The sequence below is a fragment of the Limulus polyphemus genome, unplaced genomic scaffold (assembly GCF_000517525.1).
Source record: "Limulus polyphemus unplaced genomic scaffold, Limulus_polyphemus-2.1.2 Scaffold152, whole genome shotgun sequence".
Lineage (NCBI taxonomy): Eukaryota > Metazoa > Arthropoda > Merostomata > Xiphosura > Limulidae > Limulus > Limulus polyphemus.
In genome coordinates, this window is record NW_013665762.1 from 689,934 (window position 1) to 713,769 (window position 23,836).

Genomic DNA, 23,836 nt, shown 5'->3' on the forward strand with positions numbered 1-23,836 from the left:
GGGGGGGGCTATTTCACTTTGTTTGTTTGTAATTAAGCACAAAGCTACACAAAGGGCTATCTGCTCTGCCCACCATGGGTATCGAAACCCAGTTTCTAGCGTTGTAAGTCCGCAGACTTACCGCTGTGCCCCTGGGGGGGGGCTATTTTGTCTGTTTTGATTATCAATGTTACAAAATATAATACCAAAATAACTCGGTTCTTGAAGAAAGGACTTTTTGACTTTTTTTTTCATTATTTACTACTATTTTAAAATTTTTCTCAAACACTTTGTTTGTTTGTAATTAAGCACAAAGCTACACAATGGGCTATCTGTGCTCTGCCCACCACGGGTATCGAAACCCGGATTCTAGCGTTTTAAGTCCGCAGACATACCGTTGTGCCACTGGCGGGCCTCAAACACTTACAAGTATTTCTTGGTTTTTAAGTGTACTGAAAATATTTGTTTTTGTCGGAGTTTATTGTGGACAGCATATGTTGTAGTCTTGAGGTCACACATGATCAGTACGTAATCCAAAACGACATCTACAAAGTTTCTGATCACAGTATTTTTTGTTTGTTTTGAATATTGCGCAAAGCTACACGAGGGCTATCTGCGCTAGCCGTTCCTACTTTCGAGGGAAGGCAGCTAGTCATCACCACCCACCGCCAACTCTTGGGCTACTCTTTTACCAACGAATAGTGCGATTGACCGTCACATTATAATGCCCCCACGGCTGAAAGGGCGAGCATGTTTGGTGTGACGGGGATTCGAACCCGCGACCCTCAGATTGCGAGTCGAGCGCCCTAACCACCTGGCCATGCCGGGCCATCAAGGACGAATGACAAAAACTCTGAACAGAACCTTACTGAAAAAAAGGACAGAAAAATAAAATAATTAGATTATATATATTGTTGTTAGAATATACCTTGGTCGTTCATTTCACCTGTAAACAACTAGCAGCTGAAAAATGTTTTCTCGAAATTATTACCCAAGATCTAAATAGCAAATGTTGCGACGTCTAGAGGTAAGAATTCCTTGACACAGTATTTCCGTATTTATATTATATACTTTTAACAAAAAACCTGCTAATCCGACCGCTTTAAAATGAAAAAACATTATTTTTGTTGTTTGAATTATTGGCTCCTTTTCATGAAACCGATGAACGTTAGGAGTTAAACTGAAACCGATAAATGTTAGGAATTAAACTGAAACAATGAGCGTTAGGAGATAAATTGAAACAATGAATGTTAGGAATTAAATTGAACCGATGAACGTTAGGAGTTAAACTGAAACCGATAAATGTTAGGAATTAAACTGAAACAATGAGCGTTAGGAGATAAATTGAAACAATGAATGTTAGGAATTAAATTGAAGCGATGAACGTTAGGAGTTAAACTGAAAGATTTGTGATGACTTTTTCATTTTGCAATGACCGTATCTTTTACTCGCGTAAATCTTGTGGACAAGTTCTGCAACCCATCTAGACTGTAGGGGTTGTACTATTATTGTATGCGCAGGATCTCCTCGACTTGTTTAGTGCTCAATACCTAACAGTCTCCCTCTCCTGGCGTGTTGTAGAGATTAGCATCTCTTTCAAGAAGGTTATTTGACCTTTTGCTTTTATCTGTTACAACAGTTTTTGGACCTGTCGGATCTGCCTTGTTGTAACCAAGAAGGAAATCTGTTCTTCAAAAATTGCTGAGTAGATGAAAGACATCAGTGTCTAAAGGACTTTGTCATGGATCAAAAGGAATTATAAAGAGTGATGTATATAACTTCTGCTTCGAATTATGCGTGTTATTTCAAGCTTTATGGATAAAAGTTTACTTACAAACTGGTAGGCTTAGTGGTTGTTCTATGAACAAGCAAATGTTTTTTGTTTTGTTAATCTTTTTTTTTATTCTTCTTCTGAAATGAATAGCTGAAATCAACCGTCAAAACGTATTGTGTCGTGAAACCATATCTGCATCTTCTGCAATGTTTAATCTAAAATCAGACAAGACTGTCAGTATTACTGAAGCACTAAAACATCACAACTCCGTCTTTTTGTTACCATTAAAGACTTGGGTTTACACCCTCTCTTTGCAGAACTAGTAATTAAGTGCCTAACAGAGAAACACAAATAAAATACGGCCAATTTACGGACCAGTAAGAACATTTATCACATTCTAATAATTTAATACAGACAAATAGGGACTTTTCTAATATGCTCATAATTATATCAAGCAGACTGTGCCTGTACAACAAAAATATAAGTTAAAAATTGAAACCCTTTTAAGAAAGACAATCGGAAAACTTTAATAATTTGGATAAAATAATTTCCAACTTGTATTGTTATAGGATGCATTTTACCTTACAAACATTTGATGTAAATTTAAACTAAAAATAATAATGACTCGGTAATACACAGACAAGAGGTACTATCGGAAAGGAAAAATATTTGTATTAGTGAACTTGTTAGACTAATTTATAGACTCCAACAGGCCCCCCAGTAGCACAGCGGTATGCCTGCGGACCTACAACGCTAGAAACCGCGTTTTGATATGTCTGGTGGACATAGCACACATAGCTTATTGTGTAGCTTTGTGCTTAACTAAAAAAAATAAACAAAATTCCGACGGCAATTCTTGCGGTAACAGTATGTATTACGTAATAGACCTGATTTTCTTGATTGCTGGCAAAATAATGTATAGCTCTAAAAACGTTAGAACTCTTACGAATTGAACGAACCATGTCAATTCCCAGAAGATAAAATTATAGAAAATACTTCTTTTTTTTTTTTTTTCAGTGCAGTCACTGATAATTCGTGGCCAGTGAAGCTCTGGGAAAGTGAAAAAAAGACGAATACCTCTAAGATCCATCTTCTCTTTTAACTCAAAAGAAAACATTCTAAAGTTATAAACACAACAATACTTAGTAAATTTTGACTGTTATAACTTAAAATGGTTAACTTTTTCTGAATTCTATTGTGGTGTCTTTTTTTTTCTAAACACGTGATTCCACATACTGGAATTTTAAAAATGTAAGAAAGGAATGATGCTATAATGGTAGATACGGTTTGCTATATTGTAGACATCTTACACAATAGGATTTCTTTAAACATGCTTTTTTTTCCCTAAACAAGCACAAGAATATGTTCGCGTGAAAGATGTTGAAAGTCCAAGAAATAGAATTCTAGTAAGAGCTACTCAATAATGTGTTATAGCAACCCTAAAGAAAAGGAAGATACCTTTTTCCGGATGAGATAAATCAATTTTCGAAAACAATAAGTGTAAACAATGAGAAACAGAAACGTTCAACATATTGCATAAAATACAATCAGAATATTAATTTTATAATGAAACGAACAGTAATGAAGGAAATTAATTTAAACGTCAAATACCACAAAATAAAAATATAATACCAATACACTAAACGGAATTCTGGACACAAACATTACAGCTTGGTAGTTGTTTGTTAAAAAAGGAATCAGAAAAGGTATAGTTGAGGGGATTTCTGTTAAGTATTTAGATGAGGGTGGTCGTTATCATTTACTTAAGCTTTCGTTAAAGTTGTGTAAAAGCGTTGGTAAAATGAAGCGGATCCGCATGTCTTCATCATTAGCCTAAGTATAGAACATGCTCATCTGATGAATGATTTCAAAAGAGGAAAAACTAAACGGTGAAAGTAACTTTGTGTGTCATTAGAAACTTAAGGTATGTTGGTAACTTTACTATCATTACAACTGGGCTTTCAAACCTTGAACTTTTTCTTAAATCAATTACTCCAAATGTATGTAACCCATTAGCTGATTGAGAAATTGTCGCTAATAATAAATTAATCAGTTGCAAACAGATTCAGATTTTAAGATTATCTTTTGAAGTAGCAAACACATCTGGATTTTAACCCAAGATCGTATTTTGAAATAATAAATTGGTTCAGTTTTGAGTAGTTCGTGTTTTAAATTAACAAACAAAATTGAACTTAACATGATCCTTTGAAATAACAAACAGATGCAGTCTTTCAACAGAAGATTTTTCAGAATCATAAATCGTAGCCCCCTTTTTTGCGTTACATGAGCTTGGTTTGTAACTTCTTAAAAGTTACGACATAAAAAAAAGTTTAAAACAACAAACACATTTTCTCATGACTAAATGTTGTCTTACTGACTTGGTCGCGAAAGGTGTATTTTACTTTTGTGAAGACAGTATTACCAACTCTCAATTTTTATTTTTTTTTACCTTTTATGGTTTTAGGTGATTGGTAGACAGCGTGGTGCATGAGACTTCAGACAATAGACCTCTGCTCCCCAGTGGCACAGCGGTATGACTGCAGACTTACAAGGCTAGAAACCGGGATTCGATACTCGTGGTGGGCAGAGCACAGATAGCCCATTGTGTAACTTTGTGCTTAACTACAAACAAACAAACAGACCTCTATCCGAAAAGCACGCAATAAACATCTTGCACGCGTTTAACGGAACACACTTAAAATATTAATTATGAATAATTCAAAAGTTTTAAACTCCCTTTGGAAGACATTGTCTTTGATTGAAGTTTGGGACCTTTCCTGTGATACTTGTCTTCAGTTTACTGAATTTTCTATTAGCATCAATAATAAAGGAGTTTGCTCATTTTACTTAATCAACTTGATAGTATACCGTTGTAATTAAGATTTAAAACTACGGTGTTTTTGAAGACGTTAATAGAATATATGTAACTGAAAATTAAGTGATTGAATAAATAGGAAAATATGCATGCGCCACTGAATAATGTGCCCTTTTTTTATTTGCATTTTATGGCAACATCAAATGAAGAAACAAATTATTGATTTCTGAGCAATATTGTTTCAAGAACAATGTTCTAAGTGGGGACACATAAAAAAATAACAGCATTGTTACTTACATGTATAGTGAAAATATAGTGATATAGTTTGAAGTACTGTATAATGGCCTTGAGCTGTCATAAATTGAAATGCTTTTAGTTGTGCCGTTTATTTATCTATAGAAATCAAAATATATTAATTTTTTATTTGTTAAATTTAGCTTACTGGAGTACCACTTTCAAAATGACCTTTCCTAATGCCTTTGAGATCCAAAAAAAATAATTATTTCGAAACTTATCTTAAATAACATAAAGCGAAAGACACACAGAACACGACATTCCAGCCCAGATGACGATGGCTTAAGCGAACTTCCTTTTTATCTTTTGTTGAACCATTTATTCGTATTTCAGCCATTTCTATAAAATTCTCTTTTACTTTTCCGTGTATTGTAAACACTGTAGTGAAAAACTAAACATAACCAGAATCACAAGTTTGATTTGTTTGTAAAAGAAGATAAAGAAGCGATTTATAAAAGTATTTTAAAGAGCCCACCAGCAGAACAAATAAGTGTTTAACTGTTATGGAAAATTTCTTGAATAATTAATAAGCCAGTTTTTTGTTGTTGTTTTTTGATACACAATACGTGCTCTGGCTGATTTCCTAAGTTAATAAGCTAGGTTTTTTGTTGTTGTTTTTAAATACACAATACATGCTCTGGCTGATTTCCTAGGTTAATAAGCCAGTTTTTTGTTGTTGTTTTTTTAATACACAATACGTGCTCTGGCTGATTTCCTAGGTCAATAGTAAGCAAATCATTATTGAAAAGAAACGACGAACCAGTGCGATTTATCAATTATTACGTTGCTATGTGAAAAAAAAAACGTGTGTATAGGATAGTGGAATTAGTATTTTAGCCCTTGTACAAGTTTGTGATTATCCGTGTTGTTGAGACATCAGGGAAGGAACAGGATAATGAAACTGACCATCGTGAAGTGGAGGGAATATTTGCAGTTCCTCGAATCGCTGTAACAACATTACTATTTATTACATTCCCTCATTTATTCACATTAATTCGTAACTATGCCAATATGTCGAGAAGAATTAAAAAATTTTCTTCATTTTATTTTTTCTTTTGTAAATTTAATTATACGCTTTCATTCCGTTACTTGATAAACCGTCCGGATAGTGTATTAGCATTAATATCATTCAAGCATTGTCTGCTTGGAGCGCCATCTCCTTAAACGTTAACGTTTTGGTGAAAATTCTTTACTTTAAAAGAGTGGTAATGGAAGCTCTTCGAAACTTTGTAAAAGATTATTCTGTCGTCAAAGATCAAGTACAGGTCTCACAGCATGACTGCGTACAATAATGTATTTAAAAAATAAATTTGATACTGTATAATATAGAAAGGTAATCAATTAATGTTATTATTTGTAATGATTTAGTTTTTAGTTTCCTGATTACTTAAAGAACTGTACGGACAAGATGACTGTAAACTCGGCTTTTGGGGCGAGAATTGGGAGAAGTTAACAAATCAAGACTACAACTCTTTCTTCACATGATATGGTTTGGTTTCTTTCGAATTTCGCGCAAAGCTACACGAGGGCTATCTGCATTAGCCGTCCATAAATTAACAGTGAAAGAGAAGAGAGAAGGCAGCTAGTCATCACTACCCACCGCCAACTCTTGGGCTACTCGTCAACTGTAACTTTCATGCAAGTTTGTACATGATATTGGTGACATCTTACATGAAGAAATCGTATTTAAGTTAAGGCATCAGGAAATTACCCAGGTTTTGAAGAACCCATACGTTGAATTTCGTTTTTATTATTCTAGCGACATCTAGAGGCGATTGGTTAATTTTTCAATACAACTATGACCACTAATGTACGGTACAATTACAAATATTTGAAAAGCTTTGTTAAGATAGTAATTAATTAATCAATCAAAACAAAAAAAACAAAAAAACATCCTTACAACATCGTATGTGACAAAAACATACAGGAATTCAGATTATAAGTATTGTTTAAAATGTCTTGTGTGAAAATACACATGCGTTTATGGTTTTTTTTTCACATTTTGGTTTCTCGACATCGGTAATTGCGAGACATTCCTTTTCCTTCAGCAAAGATGAGCTTAAATAACAATTATAAAACGTAAGAATGAATGAGTACGGCATAGCTTATTCTCATTTCATTAAGATAAAGTGATTCTATTAGGAGAAAATAGGAGTATTTATTATTACGCTCGTCGTTTATAAGCAAGGGATGACAGTTAGTTAGTGTTCTGTTGTATATGCCATGGAGTATAGAGGGAAGCAATAAACAGAGTAGAGGAGTTAGCAGTGTAATTGGGTTTCCACCACGACCAGACTGCTTGCGTTTCATAGGTGAATAAAGCACGTTTCATGATGCAATGGTAGTCGCTAGTATTAATATAATATTACGTGCAGGTTTCATGCAAACAGAGCACCGAACGGTTTCAAATCTGCAAACACACACACACAATTATGAAAAGCGCAGCATCGCCAGTAAGAAAGTGAGTGTTACATTATGTAATTAATCAGATGCAATTTTCTGCGGAGAAGTGAGAAACAGGTCGGTAGCTGGAAATGGGTAGAGGACAAATCAATTTTGTTGTCTCAAATAATACCTTGTATATACTGGCTCATTAAGAACGAATGAAAATTAAGGTAACACTGACCTATCTTCAGTTTATTAAGTAAAGTGTTTCGTGAAATGATAGGCATAACATTTTAAAACTAAATAGTATGTTTGTTTGTTTTTAATTAAGCACAAAGCTACACATAGGGTTATCTGTGCTCTGCCCACCACGGGTATCGAAATCCGGATTCTAGCGTTGTAAGTCCGCAGACATACCGCTGTGCCCCTGGGGGTCATAAATAGTATGACACAAAACGTTTATAATTCGAGAAAATACACTACATTTCCTTTCAGTGAAGTATTTTACAGTGAAAAAAAAACAACTTTTAAAATTAGAATAAGAAAAGATAACTGTACCAATGTTTTATATATATACAACAAAGGTAATAGAAATGAAGATAATAATAAACTTACTAGATAATATGAAATATTAGCAAAAGTCTTAACAAAAGATACTGTAATAAATTGATAAAACGTCTTAATCTCCGTAGGAATGATCCATTTTGACAGTTTTTGTAAATTTAATTACAATATAGACGTGGCCGAGAATAGTTGACCTTATTGCACACGTATCTGTGGCATTTTGCGGCAATTAGAAGGATCACTTTAAAACTTGTAACAAATTCAGTAAAGTATAATATGAAAACTAATGCTATCAGGTTATTCTATAATTGTAATTCATTTACTCCTTTGAATCTACCTAGTTTCCAAGAATATTATGCGATCCTCCTGGTTTGCCTTACAGTTCTACGCTGTAATTAAATAACGGGGAATATATACATATATGTATATCATGGATTTGGGGGACTGAAGTGAACCCCCTTAAAAATCTAATAAAAACGTATTATTATCTGGATGTAAAATTGCACTGTTCAAAGGTAAAGAAACGTTCATAAACAGTCGTAGGCCGTCTGCGTCAGAAAATAAACGTGTATTTAGATAAATTTAATACACTACAAGAAGTCACAGAGAAATAAGACTTTTGACTTTTCGATTTGAAATTACCGACTGCTAGATACAGATAACTCTCGTGTAGCTGTAATTGAATTTCTGAAACCAACAACCGGTAGAATACTTATCTTTTGAGTCGTTCGACTATGGTGTAATCGATTAATGAAAAAAATTTAAGCATGCGTAGTGGGACACGAACAAACCCTCTGGTTGTAATCTGAAACACTAGAGCTAAGCACTGTGCATCACCCCCCCCCCCCCAGTGGGACAGCGGCAAGTCTTCAGATTTACAATGCTAAAATCAGGGGTTCGGTTCCCCTTCGGTGGATACAGCAGATATCCCGATGTGGCTTTGTTATGAGAAAACACACACATTCCTTTTATGTTGATAATGTACAAAATGATATCTTACTCGCTTCACTAGACGAGTTACGAATGATCTAAACGCCGAAGATTTAGAGGTTAAAGCATGACACGAAACTTACACACTGGAAATATTTAGCAGTTATTGTTTTCTCTAACTTTTCGTTTCGTTGGTACCACTGGACAGTGAGGTTTTCCTTCCGTCTTTTTCTAGTTTGCAAACGCAGTATTTTGGTAAAAGCAATCTGGATCTCTGTGAAACTGTTCTGGATAACGTTGTTTCAGATGGGGTGTTCGTTGTCTGTGTTGAACATAGGTGCCTAATACATATAGCAGAAGGGACACGTGCCCCCATTTTATCCAGTTAGTGTACATACGCTATTACTAACAATCATGTCAGATTGACTTAGCTTTTTTGCCCCCCCCCATTTTCACAAAGTTAGGCAGTCATGGGGTTGAGTGTTTTTGTTTTGCATCGGATCGTAGACAGATTAGAGTGAAGTCGTCATTGTCGTAGTATGAGGCACTCGAATATTTATATTCTTGATGTTTTTTTATTGGCCTATAATGATCGTTATTTTTTTCTGTGAGCTATTGAAGACATTTAAAGAATGAGTTCCTTAGTAATCTATGGTTTTTGCTCTTGGCAGTGACCATTTTTCATATGCAGATATGTATGGCTTTGAATCGAAGGAGGTGGAGTGCTTAGTTTTTGTTCGTTTGTCCCACAAGTATAAATTCCGACGCCATTATTATAGGTTGACTTGTATGAAGTAGATTGTCTGCATTTTCTTTCATATCGAGTTTCGACTGTCGAGTCCTCAGTCAAAACTTTCCATATTTGATCGGCTTCCTGTAATACAGCAGATTTGTCCTAATTTTCCTTTTAAATATAATTTCAGTGTGTGTGATTTTCCTGCAGTGGGATGTCTCTGTAGTTTTGTAGAAAATATTTCAAATATTCATGTCCAGAACATTATTGTAAGTTTTCTTTCAGTACCAGGCGGTTTGCTGGAGCAGATGCTAACCCAAAACATGCCTTAACCTCCCCTGTAGCCCTCGCATCCAATGAACAATTCTTTTTGTTAAAAATGGTTCATTTCATAACAAGACCGTCATTTGGGGGGCGACCGACTCCAAGTTCGATAGGTGGCCCAAACATTTCTAGTCAGGATGGATTAACATATATATACAAGTTATGCCATAGCGTAGGGCCCACGTCCGAATTTTGGGGAGGGGGTGGCAGACGGTATCACTCTTCTTTATCTCCCAAGCCTACATACTACAGTATGCTCATAAGATGTAGCGTACATCCCATTCAGTTTTTTTTTTTTTGTTGTTGTTGTTGTTTGTCTAACCCACATCATCGGGAAGAGGCTGGCGCCGCTCTTGTTCTGTATTTTCTTAAGATTTCTCATAAATCTTTCGCTTCAGCATTAGCTCTGGGCAAGTATGATATAATTTTTCTATGCTGAAAATCTAGATTTCAGCAACGTTTTTGAAATCCCGTGAGAGTTGAACAATTGTCCATTTCAGTTTTTAATACCGGAGGTACACCGAAGAGTTGTAGCACATGATTTAGGCTGGTGTAACAGCTTTTGCTGACGTGGATCTTACAGTTTCAACGACAGGATACCGTGTGAATTTCATTCAAGATTACAAGCATTTTCCCATTGGTAGTGATACATAAACATCACAATTGAGCTCTGTTCACGGTTCTCTGGGAAGTGTTGACATATTTAGAGACTCATAATGGTGTGATATTAAACCTTGACAAAAAAAAAGAAGAAAGGTTTAGAAATTTAGTCTTCCATGAGCTTTTCCAGAATGAGTAACTACACTTTTTTTTAAGGAGGGGTTGTTTTGACTTTATAATAGTTTTGTAGTTTTCATGGGTTAACTTTTCATGAGCTGCACGAGAGCATTAAGTATAACAACTTGTGAGCCTTTTAGATTTAGGTCATGTTCTTTTGATACCGTCAGTTCTTCTCGTATATTTAGATATGACCGGATTTTTAGCAACTCGGCGTATTTGGAGTGGCTTGTCGACGTAATAGCTGTGATGACTGACTATAGTGTCTGGTCTATTGTTGCATATTTGATTTCATCTAGAGTCCAGTGCCATGATTTATGGACAAAGTTTTCTATTAAATATCATATGTATTCCTCCTTGTCTTTTTAAGCTCCACTAACTTGCGAGGTTTCATTTGTGGTAGGATGTTGTGATATATAGCCCCCCCCCCCCATGTTGATTACCTTTCCCTAGTTTACGAGTGACTTGAAAGTGTACCTTTGTAGCCGAACGTGCCAGTGTTTAATTATTGCAGCTGGTCGGGGATCTAGGGCTATTTAAATTGGCCTGCAGGGCTTTGTGACAAGATCTTCCTTTTGTGTTGGTAAATATCTTATTTTTCTATCAGCGAATGTTCGACTGGCATAGACAATGAACTTAGCTGGTGTTATTCTCTATAGTAAGACGCCTCCTGGTGTTAGAGTACTAGCGAGAACAGTTTATATGTCAATCGTGAGTCGCTGTTTTAGCAACGATAATGCAATCTCATGTTCTATTTTTCCATATCCACTGTTGATTTAGTTTTGTCAGCTCACGTACGGCGTGTGTGATGGTTGAAAAATCTGATATGAAACGTCTGCAGTAGTTTACAAGGCCCAACAGTTCACACTTCACATGCATTATCTGGATATTCCGTTGTTGTTGTGAATGTTTCCGACTTTCATGGGACCGGGAGAAATTCCTTTTTTCGAGACCATGTAACCAAAGTATTCGAGTCGAAATTTATCAACTCTTTAAGAATAGAAATACAAGTTAAAGTTTTTCTCCGGTAGTCTCTCAAAGACGGCTCTGAATGCTATTCTTGTCTGGATGTAAGTTCTTATAATTTGTATGGCCGATGATGTTAACTGTTGCTCCACTGTCCAGTAAAACCGAATGCTAACAACGGTTTTTGCTCAAGATAGTTTATATTTTTTCCTTATGGTTCAAGTGAAGATAAATTTGTCGTCGCTGGAGGACTGGTTTTCCAGCTTCTCTAGTTTTTGAAGGTTCCCCTCACACTCTACCGTTAGGACCAAATGTTGGTAATCCGACCTGTTTTTGTCCCTTCTGTGAAACAGTGGCAGGCCTATATTGAGGTTGTTGTTAACGGCAGCATCATGTGTAACAACTATTTCACAAGATATGATACAAGCTTCATGTCGTTGAAAAGACCCATTTGTGTAAGGGTATAATTTGTTACAGTATACATACATCTTTTCTTTACAGTTTTTTTTCTTTTGGAGCAACACGAATACCTTTCTTAAACCTACTTGCTTTTTGTTTCCTTGCAAGTTTCTGTTGTCCTTTTCTTCTATTGATCTTTTTATGTTTGTTTATAATTAAGCACAAAGCTACACAATGGACTATCTGTGCTCTGCCACCACGGGTATTGAAATCCGTTTTAGCCTCTACTGTTGTAAGTCCGAAGACATTCCGCTGTGCCACTGGGGGGGCTCTATTTGATCTCGCAATTGTTCCTTACTGATCACTTGTTGTTCCGATACATAAAGAACTTTTCATATGTCTAGGATCTAAGTAATGGTATGCAGTGCTTCTCGTAAGATAACATTTCTTTATTAAGATCTTCCACCCCACACTATAGGTGGATATAAACTGACTATGGAGTTACTTTTGGAAATGAAGATTATTTCAAAATGATGTGTAGAACTCTTAATATGGCTAAGCCTAGAATAACAACATCAATTTTGAAGAGCGAGAGCACATTAATCCAGAACAACGTTTTCTACGTTTTGCTTCGAGGTATTAGGCTACTGGATAATGTATTTAAGAGCGTTTTATTATAGTTTTAAAATAAAACACTCAACATTGGTATTGTTATTGCAAAACGCAGAGAAGTTGTTTCAAGTGCTCGAAGCAGAATACATGCAAACAAGTAGAAAACAAATAAGACTATTTTTTTTTCTCGTCCTTTATTGGAATACACAATAATTGTGACATCCGAAATGATTGGTTGCTGAACACCATGGCCTGTTTTCTACTAGTTTCTCAGAGGTCTAAGGCTACGAGCAAGTTTTCGAAGCGGCTTATCTACTTTCTCTATTGTGATCTTAATGATGTGAAATCCGAGTCGATTTCAAATAACTGAAATGATGAGAATGCTGGAATGACCATTTTGAACCTAGAAGTTCTCATCATTGACGTAATAATGCTTACTTTTTTCTTTCTTTTTCCACTTGTAGTCTTTATGACTTCTTACAGTGAATTAAGTTTTCGAGATCCGAGCGTTCGTTCACATTTCTTTTCTGACAAAGACGGTCCCTGACGGTCTTTGGACTTTGCTTGGCCTTCGAACAGTGCAAACATTGCCCATTATAGCACGCGCAGTAACACATTCAAACTCTCTAGTTTCGATGTGAAACTCTACAGCTAAACACTACAAACAGCACTCACCATCAACCCCTACGCTTCTCTTTGTCTGATCCTTACTTTTACAATGCACATACGCCCTCAGTCTCGAGCGTATTTTTGCTGAAGTGCTCGCCCTTTTAGCCGTGGGGCGATATAACATGACGGCCAATTCCACTATTCGTTGGTAAAAAGAGTAGCCCAAAAGTTTGCGGTGATGACTAGCTGCCTTCCCTCTAGTCTTACACTGCTAAATTAAGGACAGCTAGCGCAGATAGCTTTCGTGTAGCTTTGCGTGAAATTCAAAACAGACCGACAGGTATAGAGGTTCGAATATTTACCGAACTCATAAACTGGCCTTTCCTTAAGTAGTGTGTTCACAGACAACATAAGGGGTCATTATTATGTTACGTAGTGTGTTAATACAATAACTTAGGTTACTCGTTATTTAATTTATCAAAAATAAACTTTGTTGTCCAATAAGTGAATTAAACATTAGGGTTAGTTCTTTTTCAAAAATGGAAGCGAGATAAAATTTATGTTTTTGAAAAACAGATACATAATCATTAATTTATTTTTAAACTAAAATGTTCCCAAATCGCTTTCAGTATAAAGATTATTTAAAACTTTTATCAGATATGAAGTAATTTCCAAGATCAGTCGTTCCTGACCATTAGTAAAACTGAAAATGCATCTTTGGTCTAAAAGTCATATAACGACTCTTCCTTCATGTGTATGCACTGTTGTAAAGAGTATTTAACGTTAAATTAACAATATAATGACGTATTTCTGGACGAAAAACACAGGCTCAATTCTGTACTTACTATACATCAGTATCAATATTATCCCATCTGTCATTATGCTGTACATATTTATTACTAATAGCTTGATATCTTCACAATTTCCTGTTGGCTTATTACCCATGCTTCGCTTGTGTAACAATGTTGTCATGACAACATATGTACATACTTTATTTAATGGATTCTATCACGTGCAGACAGTTTCTACGTACACAAACAATGTGTTAAGACAGTTAATTAATTAGCAGCTGAGTCATGTGAAAAATGATCATAGGGTTCACGAAGGTACCAAGAAAAAAAAATTTAGTGAATACTGCACGAATTTCATCTTGTAAATAAATAATGTATTTTGTTCACACGTGCTCTTCGCATTCAACATACTTAAAATATACGTTCAGTAAAACATGCTGTGGCCTTAAGTGGAGTGGCGAAAAGAATCCATGAAAAGTTTGTTCGTTTGGAATTAAGCACAAAGTTACACAATGGGTTATCTGTGCTCCACTCACCACGGGTATCGAAATCCGGTTTATAGCGTTGCAAGTCCGCAGACATACCGCTGTGCCACTGGGGGCAAAACTTGTTTGTTTGTTTGGAGTTAAGCACAAAGCTACACAATGGGCTATCTGTGCTCTTCCCACCACGGGTATCGAAACCCGGATACTAGCGTTGTAAGTCCGCAGACATACCGCTGCGCCACTGGGGGGTTCCATGAAAAGATCAACCTGAAATCATCTGACCGAATCTTTAGGAGTCTTGATGTATACAATAATCTCTTAAACAGTCCAATAAGTTCAACTGAAATGAAAAGAACAAAACTTCAATAATCACCTGTTCTCGTACCTGGACAATATTTAAGTTAAGCAGTGATTACCTGTAACCATATCCTGTCAGAGGCGAAAAGAGAAACGTTAGCATTAAGTTTTCACCAAATATTCGTTCATTACCTAAAGCTTGGTCCTATACAGTACAGCAAAAGTACCCGTCCCCAGTGACGGGAAAAGTTCAAGTTAATCTACCAATTTAATTTATTTCCTGGACTTTAAAAGGTTAACTGTGTTGCACTGTGAGCCAAAGCTCTGAGCTACTTATAACACCAACCGAGAAAGTTTGGTTTAGTTTTATTTTGTAGAGCAAAGCTACACGAGGGCTATCTGCCCCTACTTTTGCAGTGAAAGACTAGAGGGAAGGCAGCTAGTCATCACCACCCACCGCCAACTCTTTTACTAACGAATAATTGAATTGATCGTCACATTATAACGCTCCCATGGATTTTAAGGCGAGCATATTTGGTGGGACGGGGATTCGAACCCGTAACCCTCAGATTACGAGTCAAGCGCCCTAACCACCTGGCCATGTCGGGCCTCCACCGAGAAAATGAATTGTTGAGCATTTCACTCATGCTAAGAGCCGTTCAACAATAATATACGGAAAATTTACATTTTTATTATTTAAGTTACGTCACAATTTGAAATGTGACTAATTCCTAAAAATTTATTGTATAATATCCTGCTTGCGAAATAAAATTTGACATCTACATCATTCATGACTGTTCTCCTGTCATTTCAAAAGTGAATGTTGAGCTTTGCCTGCATGAGCAGCTTTTCTAACGTAGCGCAGGAAGCGGCCGCCGTAAACGGGAGACAGACGAAGCCTCGGACAGACACCACGGTTCGTAATATATATATATATATATATATATACACACACACACAAAACATCGCCCTGTGTTAAATCTCTGGATTTCGGAGTTAGCAAGTTGGGATGCTAACTATTTCCTTCATTCTGAGCCCTGGATGCGTTATAAATGTAACAATCAATCCTTAGTAGTTCAAAATTAGGGACTACAGCAGATAGTCGTGATAGCTTTGCCATAAATACGAATGCTATACAGCATTACGTCTTTAATTTAACACTCCTATCTTTTTTACACCAACAGCCAGGTTTTAAATGGTGTACTAATAAGCACTAAAATGCTAAAAACAATTAAGTTATAATATCAATTTTATGCAGATTAAACTTAACTATTTTTTTCTTATATATCGAAGAGTAGTCTCGGCTGAGTTCAGACATCCTAATACACTTATGAAAATATATTTGGAGAAAGGTATTTCGGATAAAATCTCAATTCACATAGCTGATATTCGATGTGAATTTAAGATGGCCACAAATTTTGATAGGTGAAATGATGAATCTTGTTTTTCGATTTGTCCTTGTCCAGAGTTATTGACGAGGTCTGGAACTCGTGGAAACAGGTCCAACTCAGTGACAAGTGGTGAACCGAATAACAATCTAGGCTTCACATTACTCTTTAATATTTTAAACAGGGTACCTGTTGAATAACCCAGAAAAATTTATTAGTAGCATCAAAGTTGCATATTCTTCAAAGTCTAATTGTTGCTAATTGTTGTCGTTTGGTGGTATTTCTCGACGGGGATCGATTGATTATTACAAGTTTATTCTAATTAATATCTCCATATTATATTAATTGTTTCAATATAATCATGCAGCTTGAAAATAATTTTTTATTTACTCTTTCATAAGTTTCACAATACTTTTTTTTCTGAAGATATATATTTTAAATTTATCCTCTGTTACACATTTAGGCTTAAAATTCTCCTCTGCCACTGCGCTTAGAAATATATATATGCATTTTTATTTCTTTTCATATACGTAAAAAAAAACGTATTTGTTCTAATACTTCATACTATATTATATATATATACACACACATATAATTATTCCACAAGAGACTTATTTTTTAACACACGATGGCGCTACATTCTAAAGCGTCACATGCCTTGTTCACTAAGAACATCTCTCGGGCTTTTCCGTCATACCCAGTAAAAATTCTCGGATGTACTCAAAAACGATGTTCGGACTGAACTACTTTCGATCACATGACTCAAATTTTGAACTGAAAGTTAACAGTAACATAGTACCAGTAGGGCAGTTGAAACGGAAAAACCTAGTTAGAAGTACTATAAGCAAAAGTACTTTTGAAACAAAATAAGTACATAAACAAAATTATCTTCACCAAATGAAATAATCAACATTAAGTTGCCATAATAATCACAAAAAATATCACTACTATAACCTAAAATAGTTTCCTTAACACGCGTAATTTACAAGCATATAACAAGAATGATAGAATTTGGTGTCATAGCATTACTTCCAAATAATTGTTTACGTTAGAAATGATTAGTGTCGTGAAGAGTTTGAAATCGATGGTAATTTCCAGTTTTTATAATAAAAATATATTTGTTTGTAGTTAAGCACAAAGCTATACAATGGGCTATCTGTGATATGCCCACCACGGGTATCAAAACTCGGTTTCTAGCGTTGTAAGTCCGCAAACATACCGCTGTGCCACAAGGGGGCATAAAAATATATTTTAGTAGATGAAACACGATTACAGTACAAAAATTTTATTAACTCCCTCACGAAGTTTTTAAAAGCTCTATGTGAGCAAATCGCAGAGAAGACAATTGTTTGTCTTCAGAATATAAGATGGCCCGTAACTTTATCTCCCAAAATGTTACAGGCATTTGACAAGGTTTTTTTTTAGCTGAAAGAATAAAAAATAGAAATCTTTCCTGCAGGTTCCAAATGATAAGTGGGTGCACATCAGGAGTATTCATCATGAGATCACTAATGAAAGTATAACTGAAGTTCTTATCCTTATGGCAAAGGATTTACAATAATAAGAGTTTACTGAAGTATTGACTGGCAGTCGTTGTATCATGACGAAAACAGCCCCTAATTTCATTTTGTTCATCGTATAGGGGAATGGCAAACTACTCCGGGATGGTTAGGCTATGTGCAAGGTGCTGGGGAACTGGTCATCTTGCGGCTGAAGTCACCGTGGCAATCTGTTGTCGCTGCGATCAAGCTGATCACGAGTCGACAGAGTGCTAGACCGGCTATAAAAAGTGAGGAGGGGAAGATAACCGTTTGCATCGGTCGTGGAGTCGAGTTCCTCGGTACCAGTACGTGAAGTTGGAAAAGGAAAAATCTAGTGTGCCAACTCAGAAAACAACACCTCCTCAAGTGAAAAGTGGTAACAATACTGGTAGTGAATCAAAACCAAAGAAGCTGATCCTCGGCAAATCTACCGACACCAAACCACCAACGACAGTATTCTGGAAAAGGACCCGAAGTTAAGCGAATTCTCGTCATCATCTAAGGAATACTCTGATGCCCAGAAAACCACCATAAGAAGGACTAGGAGAAAGAGAGAAGGTTAAAAAGATGTCGCCTCAAGCGTACGGAATTAAAATTGTAATTCGCGCGCGAGTCGTGTTAAATTTATTTTCCAAATATTTTTTAAAAGCTTAAAGACAAATTAGAAGAGGGATAAGGCAAGTTCAATCATTTTAAGTTTCTATTTGAATAGAATAGCCAAAAAAGCAACAAAAGTAAGTACCTTAAATTTAAAGACCAGCCACGCGTTAGGCTTAGCCTAACCAACATCACAGTAAATCCCAACCAAAGTTTGCATAGACCGAATTCGGTAGTTTTCAAACTACCCGAAGGATCGCTCACTCACGAGGTCTTTAAAGCCTTGTGCGATCATATTGCAGATAAAGGGATTGAATGCCTGCAAAAAAACCTGAGAAGGTACAGAATGTTCAACACTGGGGGCTTGTTCCTCGACCCCCATCGAGAAGGTACAAGTTGGAAAAGAAAACGAAGTCAACATAGGTAAAGAAAATGAAGTAAAAGATTGTGTAAACGAAAATAATAAAAATGAAGTTAAAGATCGTGAAAATAAATCAAATAATAAAGATCAGGTGGAAGGAAAAGTCGAGGAAAGCGATATGGAAGATGCTGGAGAAAATGAAGGCAGTGATTCCTAGCCGGAGATTGATGAAAGTAATATTAATACCAAAGATAATCAATATCAGAGTAAAGACCTGGAGCTCAGCGAGTCCTCGTTCACTGAAGATAATGACCCCCAAGAGGAATCAACTGCTGGAAAGAAGAGAATAAACACAAAAAACTCAAGGACGTCCTCACTAACACCGAGAAAAAAGAAAACCAAGACGACGACGAGGAATCATCCCCACAATGACCCAAAGGTTTGATTAGTGCAAAATTGCTAGGCTTAAGTTTTCACTATTCTTCCTTATCACCATTTAGCGATTACTCGTTCAGCTAACTTACTTTTAAAATGACTCTTTAAAATATTAACGTTAAATACAAAAAGGTTTAAAAGAGAAACAAAACAATAATTTGTAACGGATTATATTAATAGACATAACATAGATATATTTCTAGGGAAACACATATAGAAAGTTTAACAGATATCCGAAACAAAAAGAGAAACAAAACAAGAAGTTGGAACGGATTATATTAATAGACATAACATAGATATATTATCTCTACAGGATAAACATATAGAAAATTAAAAAAACTTTACATAGAAATTTAAATACAAGTCATACTGGAGTATTAGTAACCCCAAGAAAAGCAGGTACAGAAATAATAATAAACCCCAAATTGATCTGAAAAATTAAGTCTTTCAGACATGACTAGTAAGGCCACCTGTGCTCGTTAGATATAGAAATAAATAACAGAACAATAAGACTAGTTAATGTCTATGCACCCAAAAAAGATACACCTCACAGACAGTTCTTTGGGGTTTTAGAAGATTATCCGCTATGTAATGGCTTGTTTCTGAAGCCTGAAGCCATATTGCTCTACTGTCAGGTTTTGTAGGCCGGATTCTTTACAGGAGGTGTCTGTGATTTGTTGACGATGAATTTCAATAATAAAATAATGAACAGTAACACAGTCCATTTGTTTTAAAATAATATATTAAAACAAGTCACTTGATTATACTGAAAGAAAGAACTAAAAACAACATTTAGGGATTGAAAATATCCACAAATTAATAACTTAATGATACATTTTTCTTGAGTAGGAAAACTTACAACTCTGATTGAAATATAGGTAGGAAGTTTTATTTTTCATAATTTTAATGATATGTTCAATAAACATTCTTTTTATGTCATTAAGCATACCCATATTTTGATGTGGAAAAGTATAGTTAGTTCAACAAACAAGGTCATTAATTGTTTACTCAAGTGTCTCAGAATGGTTTCAATATTAAAAAACGGATTCACTTGAGAATCAGACAAATTATATCACACTGAAGGAGAGAAACTGTCAGGCTGATATCGAGTGTTAAAGGTTTACAAACCATTAATGGGGTCCCTGAGCTTTAAAGTTTGTGGAGATACTTTTTGAAATGTAACTGGAATGATCAGAGGTATGGTGAACAATGGATTTCTTGAATCAGACTTTCAGCTTCCTTAACTCCATTAAATACAACAAATTTTCCATTTATGGGGTCCCCATTACTTAAATTTGTGTAGCTACTGCTTCAAAGGTCACCAAAAGGGTTGGTGAGGTTTGACTGAACATTGAAATTATTGCAGCAAATTTAAGGCTTCCTTGATTTTCTGAGTAGCTCCATTAAAACCAGCAAAAGTTTCGGTTTTGTTTTTGTGCTCAAATTCTGAAACGAGAATGTATCCACCATTTTCTTCTTCCCACTGTGACGGATCCTCCTTCATCACCATCATCAATTTGTTGTTCTTCGATTGTGGCCAGTATTTGTAAGATTACTGAAGCATCCTAAAAATGAAAAAATATATTTAAATAAATGTGATAAAATTACCTTGCGACTAATGTTAATATAAATAATCACGTTTTAAAATGCTAGTTCCTTTTATGTTTTTAAAACAAGTTTTCGACCCCTTGTTAAAACAAATATATTAATTTTAAAATTTGGTCATTGATTATATAATCAGAGGTTTTAATATTATAGGACAATGGAAGTCAATGGAAATACCTTTGAGGTCCTTGTTACTATAAATAAAAGTTAATTGTAAAATAATATTGGATACTATTATTGGATAGTAATAATTATTGAATACTAATATTGGATAGTAATAGAAATTAATTATTTTTTTCAATAATTTCAGGTTTTAAATATTGCAGAACAGTTGGAGTTAGTCGAAAGTAGTTTTCTACAAAGATTCTGTTTGTTTAGTGTTAATTACAAAGCTATACATTGGGCTTATCTGTGCTCTGCCTAACTTGGCTTTCAAATCCGAACTTATCTGTGTTATAAGCCCTCAGAATTCCCGCTGGACTACTAAGTGGGGACGATATTTCTTTTATTACATTGGTGCCAATGGATAACCGTGTTGCACATCAACTTCTGGAAAATTAAAGATCGTACTTGTTGCAAAAAAAAATTTCACATCAGTGTCCAGATAGCAGGAATTGTAACTTCCTTCGTGCTGATGCTAGTACAAATGAAAGCAATTCAGACAAGGTATTTTTATAAAGTATATAATAAACTGGCAAATATTTGCTGCTGGCCACCTCAGTCTTCCCTTTGTGAGATTTTTTAAAATTATCAAACCCGTTACACACTTTTTTACAGAAACGAGCGTGGCTTTGTAGTTAGTGTGCCCGATTTGTGAATGCGAGGATTTATGGTTCATGACCCGCTGTTCCAAAAATGCATTCCGCAACTAAAGTGACAGTCAAATTTCATTAAATTCAATCAGACAGATGTAGCCCAGGGGCGTAGAAATACGTGCTGTTGATTAGCTGACTTCCTTCTAGTCTGTCAGTTTAAAATTAGTGACGGCTACGTGCAGATTATTTACCTTTGCGTGAACATTCTATAACAAACGTAGCATTCGGTTTACAGAAGGTCACTAAGAAACACAAAACAACCCACGAATGCATGTCGTTTGAAGAGAAACGAAAATATCTTCAACTACAGACTTTCTGGAGCTAAAATAGCTGTTGGTAATGTGTTCGGAATGTTATGTAATCGATTAAAAATCCTTAGTAGATATTAATTTATCTCCAGTCCCTGATGGCTCAGCGGAAACTTAAAAACTGATAATGCTAAACTTCGGTGTTTAATTGCCACAATGAGCACAGCGAACATAGTCCACTGTGCAGCTTTGCGCTTAAACAACACACTTTATCACCAGAAGAAAAAAAAAGATGCTTTTATGGGCTTGTGTGATTTCACAACTTTCTGCAAGATATAAAATGTAGCCATAGCTAACATCCCCTAACATTAAGTGAAACAAATGCACTTAAAGAAACACTAAAATAACAGTTACACAGAAAGTTGGAGTGGTGAGACTTTTACCTCAAGACTACTGACAGCACAAAATAAACAGCCACAAGGGAAGATTCGTGTAAGTATTCCAGTTCTGTTCCACAACGGTTGAGCATTATATGATGAGAAAAATGTTACAATGAAAAGTCGCCTAAAATAAGATAAATTTTAACTTACTTGAATACAAAAGCCAACACTGGAACTCTTCTTGGAGAAGTGTAAAAATAAATTATCCATCGTGATGTAAAGCAATGATGAACTGGCTCTCCTTTGAATTTAACCTGAAAATGCAAACAAGCTCCGAGTGACTAAACAAACACCACTGAGATTTCTATTTTAAAACCATCATATTTAACTCAAGTATATTATACCACTTTAACTTCGGTTAACTTGTATTTTTCTTTCATCTTCCTGATATAAAAATTCATTATTAAACACTTCAGTGCACGATCCTCTAAAATGAACCGACAATCGTTATTATGATTCTACCATAAAAAAAAAGTCTCTAGCTGAAATTGATGGCATATTCTATAACGATAATTTTTAATAAATTTGTTATGAAAAATCATGCCAGTACGGTTAACATAAAACTACTTTCTTCCAACGAATCCCATGATATCGCTAAAAATGTATTATGTTAAAAACATAATTATCATATGATCCTAACAGCACAATCATACTGACCAAGATGACCATCGAGATATAATTAAAAAGGTTATTGTCTAAAATATAATCATCATAGGCTCATAACACCACAATTATACTGATCAAAAGATGACCACAATGTTACACAGTGAGCTTTTCTGTGCCCTGCCCATCGTAGGTATAAGTTCTCTGAGTTATCACTGAGCCACCAGGGAAGGGGTCCTCAAAAAATACGAAAGTGTGTCCAGATGTCAGTCATTATTAACGAACACTGTCCATTTCTGGAAGAATAATGAGGAATAATATTCTACACGTGTCCACCAAGTGTCATCAAAAACCGATCTTTTTTACTGGGATATATAGTGAAAAATCGGTCCCCATGTTAACAGATAGGGATTTTTTTTTCGTGACCTCGACCCTCCAAAAACTAATCGATTTCTAAGTTAAGTCATAATACAAATGTATACCAACTTTCGTCAAAATCCATTCAACCATTTTCGAGAAACTTGCTGACAAACACACATATACACAGAGGTAAAAACATAACCTCCATCACTTTCGGTAGCGGAGGTTATTACTTAAAAAAGCTTTTAAAATAGCGGAGAACTGGTAGAAAGTAACACAGGTGCATCACACGCGAGTTTCAAACACCCTTCACACTCGTTAAGAACTAAACTGAAACTTCAGATTTAAAAAAAAATCCTTTATTGGGTTATTTTACATCACTAATATACAAATAAAATTAATTGAAAATTACCTACCACTTCAGGGATTAGTAACCTGTGCTATGGGAGGTCTCCGTATAACTACATACGAACGTAGGTATTGCATACATCAAAAAAAAAAAAAGAAAGATAAAATATATACTTAATGATAGGTACTATTTAAAGTGAATTGGTAATTACATAATTACTTATAATAATAAAGATGCTTCTTGTACTAAATTATTCTTTACTATTCCTATAATTTATTTAATTTAGGCTTAATTATGTTTTTCTATTGATTGTTATTTACCATAATTATTTATGTACTTATCTCCAATTATTTACCCACC

The 23,836-nt window shown here is 35.3% G+C and overlaps 1 long non-coding RNA gene across 1 annotated transcript in view; it reads right to left on the bottom strand.

The window, feature by feature from the left end:
- Nucleotides 1-19,923: 19,923 nt before the first annotated feature.
- LOC111084411 overlaps nt 19,924-23,836 on the bottom strand; it is a 15,197-nt gene continuing 11,284 nt past the window's right edge. Inside the window, exons 2-3 of the long non-coding RNA XR_002609540.1 lie at nt 22,315-22,418; nt 19,924-20,621 (exon numbers count right to left, since the gene is read on the bottom strand). This is a non-coding gene — a long non-coding RNA (uncharacterized LOC111084411). The remainder of the gene's footprint in view (nt 20,622-22,314; nt 22,419-23,836) is intronic.